Below are 8,511 nucleotides of genomic sequence, written 5' to 3'. Positions count from 1 at the left end.
GAGAGAGAGAGAGAGAGAGAGAGAGAGAGGTGGGAGGGCTGTTTTTGGCCCCCTTTCCATCTTTGCTACACAGAAAGCTCTTTGGGGCAACACCAACGAGGCTAAGATAGAAGCCTGCAGAGACTCCAAGCAGAGTCAGAGAAATTTGGCCTCGTTTTAATAGGGCTAGGGAATGAGCTCCGGAGGTCAATAAAGCCCTCCAAAAATGATGAATGATGGAGCACCTGTGATGATGATAGTGATTACCAGAGCAATTAAACAGTTTGATTAAATGAGCCATCATAACAATGATGTCTGCGGGAAATCGGCCCTCACATATAAAGAAAGATAGTTCGCAGAGGCTGGCAGAAGCGCGGATCGTGAGGCACCGGGCACAGAGGCTGTGGTCGGAGAGGTTTTTGCCCCGGTGGCCTGAGCAGCCACCGCGGAGCTGGGGTGGCTTCGGAGAGGAGAGTGTAGCCAAGGTTTTCCTCCTATTTGCCTGGGATATGAAGCCTGCAGGGTTTTTATTTTTTATTTTTTATTTTTTTTGGCGGAGGGGGGTTCCCTCCTCCACTTTCTCTCTCTCTCTCTCTCTCTCTCTCTCTCTCTCTCTCTCTCTCTCTCTCTGCCTCTCTCTTTTTTCCTAGAAGAACTCCAAGATTAAAAGTCCCCTTCTCATTTGACGCGGAGGTGCTGGTCGACATGTTTTTAAAAGGTGAGTGAAAAAGAAGACTCAAAGTGTTGTCTGCAGAATTTTATTTCAAGTGAACTGAGTTTAGCTGCAATAGTACAGATGAAGGAGAGAGAGGAGAGAGCGCACAATCTGGTCTCGCTGCAGAGCATTGTAGACTTTGTAGAGTTGTAGATGTCGGTGGGTCCAAGTTCTCGGTGGAACGTTCCTGGCTGAGAAGTTTATTCTCAGTTTTTCAGTGTTTACCCCTTCAGTTGTCCTTAAATTCAGCATTCTGTATTCATTGCCGCTGAGGGGATTATTGTTCTTTTAAATGTCCTAAGTAAACTTCAGTTACTTTTACTTTTTAAAGAAACTCCTCAGTTTCCTTGATAAACTCTTCTTTTTGTAAAGATCATCTTCAAGTGGAGCTTGTGCACCGCAGAGTCTAAACGATGAACGTTTTCTACCTTGCGCTTATTTTACCAGTTTCTTCTTTTTTATAGTAATATTGGCAGGATTAGCTGTGCATCCTTATAGCTTTGATTTAGATAAACTTCACTAGCATTTAAAAAAATGTTTCTTTTATGGCAGTGCAGCTAAATAAAAGCCATTCAGATTGATTTCTATCAATTAATACAGTAACCATTTACTTGCAGTAATCTCGGGTTTTACAAAAGAAGAAAAGTCTTTATACTTTGGGCAATGCAAAAGGCATTTTAATCTGAATTCCCTCACTTCCTTTATTTCTCGCTAACATTTTTTTGCATTTTATTGAATACATTAAAGTAAACAATGGGACAGTCTAGATAGGTGTAGGAAGGAAAGGGGTGGCATTTTATGATTATGTCACAGAAACATTCATCTTTACCTTTAAAGACTTTTAGTTAAGGAGTATGAGAGTCTTAAAAGTGTATTTCTGCTGAAAGACATCTGTGTAGTTTTCAAATTCAGCAGTTACTTAAAGGGAGACCCCTAATTTTGCAACTAAAAAGATTTCAAGCAGCCTGTCATTTGTGAAATTGTTAGTTTAAAATGGCAATCCGGTGTAGTGATACTACACAAGATCAAATTGGAGTTGATTTGGGGAATCAGTTCAGGATCAGTCTGATGATTTCAAAGGACTACTATTAGTTACAGTCATCAACTTGCAGGCATTTTATTAATATACCTGAGGAAGGCTCATCTGCTACTTAGGAATTTTATTGACTCCCCGCCCCCAGGTTTCCAGTCCTGTAGAAATCATTCCACAGCAGTGGGGTGACTATTCCTTCCAATTTCTTCCCGCATTTCCAGCCATAGCCCTACCATCCAGGCTTGGAGGCTCCTTTGCTTGCCCACCTTTGGAGAGATGGGAAAGTGGGTGGGGCAGACTGAAGAGACAGGCAAGAGATGGGGGTCAGAGGAGGCGCCACAGACCTTCTTCAGCAGTCAGCTCCTTCTGCCCAGGCTGGAAATGGTTTTAACAGGCGGTAAAATTTCATCTTGCGGTGTCAAATTGGGGTCATTTTAGGGTTAGAGTTCTCAGTGTCCGAGAGGAGCTGTCCAGCTGCGTGGGGACTCATTAACTGCAAAAGATCTGTTTCAGTAAAAACAATTCCAAGACAATCAGAAGGCTAAAGACCCTCTACAAATCGCATTTTACAAGTGCCCCAGAACAAATATGGATGGTGAGACCTATTTCTTCGGAATCCCAAATCAGCTACTTAGCTTTGGAGTAGGGGGTGGGGGCACTGCATTAAAAAAGAAGTGAAAAGGAGGGGACCAAGGAGGTGGAAGTGAATGGGAGAAGCAATTGGGCCTCTCAAATTTAAGAGTCTGGTTTTAATCACTCCTTTCTTGTTGAAGCATCCCCAAGACTTCTGAAAACGGCTTCTTTTCTGTTTTTCCTTTTTTTGCCCCAACATTTAATGTCATTAGAGGTAACATTCAGGATTTTAAAAGTATAATTTAATCCCCCTGTAGTTTCTTAATTTGAAGGACACTGGCTTTATGGAGAGTAGTTAATTTGAAAGGAACATTTATAAGCTCAGACTTCATTTGAGGCCCATTTACTCTTGCTCCACAAGAACCCTATGTTTCTTTTTATCTTCCCCCCCCTTGCTTGAAAGTTGTAGATCCTTCACACATAACTCCAAATTCTTCAGAACAGTGAGAGCTGAAGTGCTAATCTGTGTATTAAAATCACCGAATTTACATCCTTTTTGTATTCTTACAACAGAACAATTGATGCCTTTCTAGAGGAACAAATAAACCCAACCTTAATCTTGTTTGTAACTTTAGTTAATGTTTTGATTTGGAATATTTTGTACTTTGGTTTGAAAGAAAGGTATGAATTATTCCTTTGATTTTTGCACAGATTCTTTCAGGTAAAAGGAAACTGCAGTTTAAAATAAAAGCTACATGTGTGAAATGCCACAGATGTTAGTATAAAACCAAATCAGTATTTAAAAGTAAAATATCACATGAAGTGGTTTTTTTCTTTTGTTGTTGTTTTCTCCCTTGCATTACTGAACTAAGCAAGTGAAAGAGATTTAAAATGTTTTTGTTATCTCTTTCTTTCTCTGGGCTTCCTTTCGGTCACAGATTTTTTCTCTCCAGCCACACAAGTTTTCTTTGAGTCCTAAAGAACATGTTGAATTTTTGTACCCTAGCTCTTTCCTCAAAGCTTACCAGAGCATTTCTAAATTGTTCTTCAAGGAGTTTAATTGCAGTCCTGCAAAATAGCCCAGAGCCCAGCATTGCTGGGACAAAGGCTGAGGGGGCTGTCTTCTTCCCCAGACCTGCTGGCTGACAGTTGGAATTTTTGATATATATTTTATTTGGCATTTCCAATAACGAGTTTGTCTCCCTACCCCCACCCCTTGGAGCCATCTATTACTTCTAAAACCTCTCCTCTCCGTAAACCTGTAAACCTCGGCTCATCCTTCTGAACTGTTCTTGACCTTCCCAGCAGTGTAACTAACAATTCTGAAAGTTGGGCTAAAGAAAATTCTCTTCATTTCTTTATCTGTTAACTTCCTTCTCTTTCCTCCTACCTGAGATCAACAGGGGGAAGAACTCTTTCTTTTGCTTGATTTTTGTTTTGCTTTTGTGTTGCTTGTTTTTGTTTTTAGTTTTTATTATTATTGCCTTTCCCCACTTAGGCTACTATGGATTCTTCTTGAGGCAATTAACAACAATAAATAACCCTACACTTTATTTAACAAATGGACTAGAACGGGTTCATTGTATTTTCTTTCCTTTTGCCCTGTCTTAATTTCTCCCAATTTTAGCAGTTTCACCATCTCGCGGAAGAAAGGGTTTCGATAAATAGCCCTCTAGCGCTATCTGGCGGGGCTCCAAACGCGCAGTACGCCTGCTCTTGCAGTCTCCCCCTGCACCCTGCGCTGCCTTCCTCGCTCTCTTCCTTCCTCTGGTCTCTTCCGCTCTTTCTCTCTGTTATCCGCCCCCCTTCCCTTCTCTCTCATTCTCTTCTTTAGTTCCTGCCCCGATTCTAGAGCGGACAGATGGGAAAGGTCAGGCCGGGAGGCTGAGACCCCTCACCACCGCAGGGTGGTCCGGCGCCGCAGCGCTTCCAGGGTCCCTGTCCCTCCCCAGCGCAGGTCACACGCATCCAGGGCCTTGGATCAGCCACGTTGTGTTGCTGAACTTGTTGCGTAAAGCCCCATGTGCTCCGCTGGGGTTGGCTCGAGAAGCTTAAAACTGCATTTGTGAAGTTTGCAGGAAGGAAATCAGACACTGGAATCTTGGCTGTCGGAGCCCAGCTAAGTTTTAGGTCAGAAGGCCGAGGCTCAGTGTGCCATTGAGGAAAGGTCGGGGCTTCACAGCGGTGGGAACAGCGAGTCGCGGCGCCCGGCCCCCCGGCAGAGTCGGAGCAGGGAGCAAGCGGTTGTCCACGGCCTCTGGAGACCGCACCACACAATGGACCGCTCCCGAACCTGCATACTGGGCTTGTCGGGTTTTCTTTTTTATTCAAGTAATCAGTTTTATCCCCCGCGCCCCTCCCGCCAGTACGCCAAATTGGGAAAGGAGGGGTGAAGAAGAGGAGCAGGAAAGCTCTCTAGAAAACCCATAGGGCTGAGAGCCAACAGAGAGCGCGGGAGAAAGTCAGCGGCTAGATGCAGTACGGACAGCATCCTCCTCCTGCCTCACAAATTGCCTTCGTCCTCTTGTTTGGGGCTTGTTTTTCAGTGACAGCCAACACCCAGCAGTGTGAGGGGAGGTCAAAGGGGAAAGAGGATAAAGGAGAGATTTGACTAAGAACTGAGTGCTGTAGGGTGAGAACTAAGATTCAATTATAATTTTCTCTGAGGCGCTCACACGCACGCGTGAACACATGCACACCCACGCAGCCTGAGAGATGTCCTCAGTGTCCCCTTTGAGCAAACCCCTTCCATCTGGCCCTTGAAGACCTGGGAAGGACATGTCACCTGAGGGAGAGATATGAATGTGTTTTCTAAAATTTAGTTTACCCTTTGCAAAATAAGAATGTGGGGCCATATTCCCAGGACAGACCCGGTAGAGGAGAGGAAGTTGGTCTGAGACATCTGAGATCAACCACACAAAGCTTCATTCCCAAATCTGAAATCTGACTCCATCAGGAAAAAGGAAAGCAGGGGAAAGGAGGACACCCTCTGAGGCTTTCTGCCCCAAGAATTGCCCCCCACCCCCACTGCTGAGGGAAGAAAGCACCATTCGGGTGTAATTAATTGAAGACTGTTATTAGGTCATCATTAGCCAAGGTGCAAATAATTGCTGCCCATTTTTACTTAAAATTGACCAGCCCCAGAGTGATAGATCGATTCAGAGTATAAAAATGATGTATCAAAACATCAATGTCGATTATTTGAAATATTGTAGTCGAATTTTTTTTATTGCTTCATCGGTTAAGTGTCTGAAAGTGCAGTGTTCAAACATATATTTATGTTGTCAATACTGTCAGAACTGTCAGTTTTACTATACCGGATTTGTACTACATTTCGAATTTCCTCATTTACATAAAATGCCCACCCTAGGCTTCCCCCATCCCCCTACCCTATCTCTGGAAAATCCATGTCAATTCCTTCAAAGAATTCAGCAATTTTTTCCTAAGCTAACCTGTGCACTGCCTCTGTTACTCGATTTTCCACGATGGATTACATGTCTTTTTTCACCATTTCTAACTTTCAAAGATGCTTCCTCCTTTCTGCCTAACTCTGCCTATCCTAACCTATTCTCCAAAATGGTATTGAAACAATCACAAAGTGTCAGGCTTAAGTACCCCCATCCTAGCCCCCAAATACACTATTTGGGCAGAAAAAATGATTTCACTGTACCGCCCAATGCCCCCCATACGCCAGACTTCTCACAGGTGTTACAATCCCTCATTAAATTACCTGGAATATTGAAGTCTTCCAAGAAAAACGAATTTGGAAATAAAAATGCTTTTTCTTTCTTTTTACTTAAAAGCTGTGATGGCAGAAAAAGAAATAATACATATAAATGATCGGCACGTTTTTACCTTTGAAAGCTTTTAAACTCAGTGGAAAGACACAAGTTGGAAACAGAAGTGACAGTTTTAATTCTACCCATTTTCACCTGGCATGGCAGATCAGAGGCATTTATTTTTATGGGGTGTGCACTGGGAAGGTGGATAGAAAGCCTGAAACACTGAAGTCTCTATCCTAAAATTCCCAGAAAAATTAGAGATTTTTATTGAAACACAAACGTTCCTTAACTCTGTATCTTCCTTCTAGACTATCTGAAATTTATAAATTCACATTATGGCTAATTTAATGCTTTTTATTTTTTTCAGGATTCCTTGAAATCTGATAGAAAGGACAGGACCACTTCTGGACTAGCTGTAAGGATGTGTTTTTGTTTTTGTATAGCACAAACAAATTTCATAAACCTTTTAGTGTAGCTATATAAGTCTGTTCGGACTTAAAAGAAGGGAATGCACAAAGATAGCTTGGCTTTACGACCTCAATCCAGCATTAACGAGAAAAAAAATCTGAGAAGTTTTTTTCATATTCATCCTTGACTAAAAAAGAAAAGAAAAGAAAAACTAAAGAAAGTTTGCAGCTCGCATCTGTAGGCTTTCGTGTGCTGGCGTATAAACATCTTCCAGTCGGTGTTTCCTCTCTCCTGCCAGTTAGGAAGGCAGAGGTATCCAGAGATCGCCCCCTGAGAGCAGTGTTTACTTAGGGTTTTTTTTTTTAAATCTCTCCACCATGTATGACAAGTGTTACTTCAAGAAATTCCTCAGCCTCTACAGACACTTGCAGTTTTGCTGCAATGATGTGCAGAAGAGAAGCGCCGTCACTTTACACAGGGATGCAGAGACAGGGGAGCGGAACTGCCACACTTCATTACCTTGGGGAGGGAGGGGCGTTGGCCAGGACTTGGGCGGGGCGGGGGACAGGGACATCCCCTTCCCTCCCCCAGCACCTCCTCCCCCTCCCCAGGTACCTGGAGCGGGCTCCAGAGGGCCTCTGAGAATATTTGGGAAAGGTATGGTTGCCTTTTTTCTTTCTTTCTTTAATTCCTTTAGGGAGAAGTGATACCCTTGTGTAACAATTAGCTCAAACAATAAATATAATTGGAAAATCAGTCGGAATTTCTGAGTTTTTAATTACGTTTAATTTTGTACTAAGCCGTAAAATTACGAATGCCCCTCAATTAAACACTTTCCTCTTGTAAAGCGTTTAACAATAATTATTCCTTAATCAGCCTGAATGTGAGTCACAAATGGGGCTTTTCCACATCAAAAGGACGTCCTTCGATGTTACCTTTTAGTCATAAGAGGATTAATTCCTATAATTAAAGGGATAAATATGTGCATAAATATCTCTTTCACTCTTTAAAAAAAAAAAAAAAACACTTTCACTCTGAGACATGGTGGGCTCTGGCAGGGAGTTTGCTGTCACCGTCCGCTGAGCTCGGGGTCCCTGGCGGCCGCGCAGTCGGGGCCCGCGGGGCGCAGTCAGCCTGCCGCACCTGTGCGGGATGCACCGAGGCGCAAACTGTGGAGCCCCCCCAGACCCCACCCACTTCGGGCGCCGTCCCTGGACAACGAGTCACCTTTCACCTTTACCCTGCAGGGCGCGGCGACCACAGTGCTTTCGGGCGGGTTCTCGGGTGCAGAAAGAAGAGCTCAGGTCACGGACCGAAGCCGCCTCTCCAGGTCGACTCTCCAGGCCACAAATAAAAATCGAGCATGACCTTACAACTCCTGCGTGAATATCTCATTTACCTAATGACTTTATGTCACCTAAGAAGAAGGTCAATTTCCTCTTAACCTTTTACCCTGCTGCTGCAGTAAGCATTCTTCCCTAATCAATGGTGGCTGGAATAATCAATTCCCATTTTATGATCGCTGACAAACTCAATCTCTGGGCGGTGCTAGCGCGGCGGGACTCTCTCCGGCGGGGACGCAGGGATCCTGGGCGCGCCCGGCTCCGCCCGGCGCCACAGCAAAGCTGCGCTCTCTCGGGTCGAGTTCGGACACCTCGGAGAACTTCCCTCCCCCCAGCCGCCGGCGGGACTTGGGAGTTGTCACTAATCCGAACCTGATATTCAGCAGAGCTCGCGGAGGCTCCGCGCTCCTGCTGGGGGCCGCCCCCGCCCCGCCTCAGTGTTTTCCTTTCCAAGTCTGCAGGCAGGGATGGCCCGACCCAAAGGAGTGTGTGTGTGTGTGTGTGTGTGTGTGTGTTTCATTTAAATTTTAAAAAATATTTTGCCTTCTTCAATGTGTATCTCTCAACTCTTTCCATCGGTCTTGAACTGGCTAACTTTGCATAAACAAAGCAACGACAGAAGTCCTAGAGTTGGTGAGGGAAATTCTCTCTCTCTCTCTCTCTCTCTCTCTCTCTCTC

General features: G+C 44.3%; 1 long non-coding RNA gene across 2 annotated transcripts in view; it reads left to right on the top strand.

Moving 5' to 3' along the window:
• LOC111813139 overlaps positions 1-7,234 on the top strand; it is an 8,634-nt gene extending 1,400 nt beyond the window's left edge. The window contains exons 2-4 of one of the 2 annotated variants that reach the window (XR_002818468.1): positions 633-697; positions 6,450-6,497; positions 6,880-7,234. This is a non-coding gene — a long non-coding RNA (uncharacterized LOC111813139). Of the gene's footprint in view, positions 1-629; positions 698-6,449; positions 6,498-6,879 lie in introns of both variants that reach the window. The other variant, XR_002818467.1, reaches the window with a different exon arrangement.
• Positions 7,235-8,511: the final 1,277 nt, after the last annotated feature.

This window comes from Octodon degus, unplaced genomic scaffold, assembly GCF_000260255.1.
Source record: "Octodon degus isolate 3935 unplaced genomic scaffold, OctDeg1.0 scaffold00166, whole genome shotgun sequence".
NCBI classification, from domain to species: Eukaryota; Metazoa; Chordata; class Mammalia; order Rodentia; family Octodontidae; genus Octodon; species Octodon degus.
This window is presented reverse-complemented; position numbering and strand designations above follow the sequence as displayed.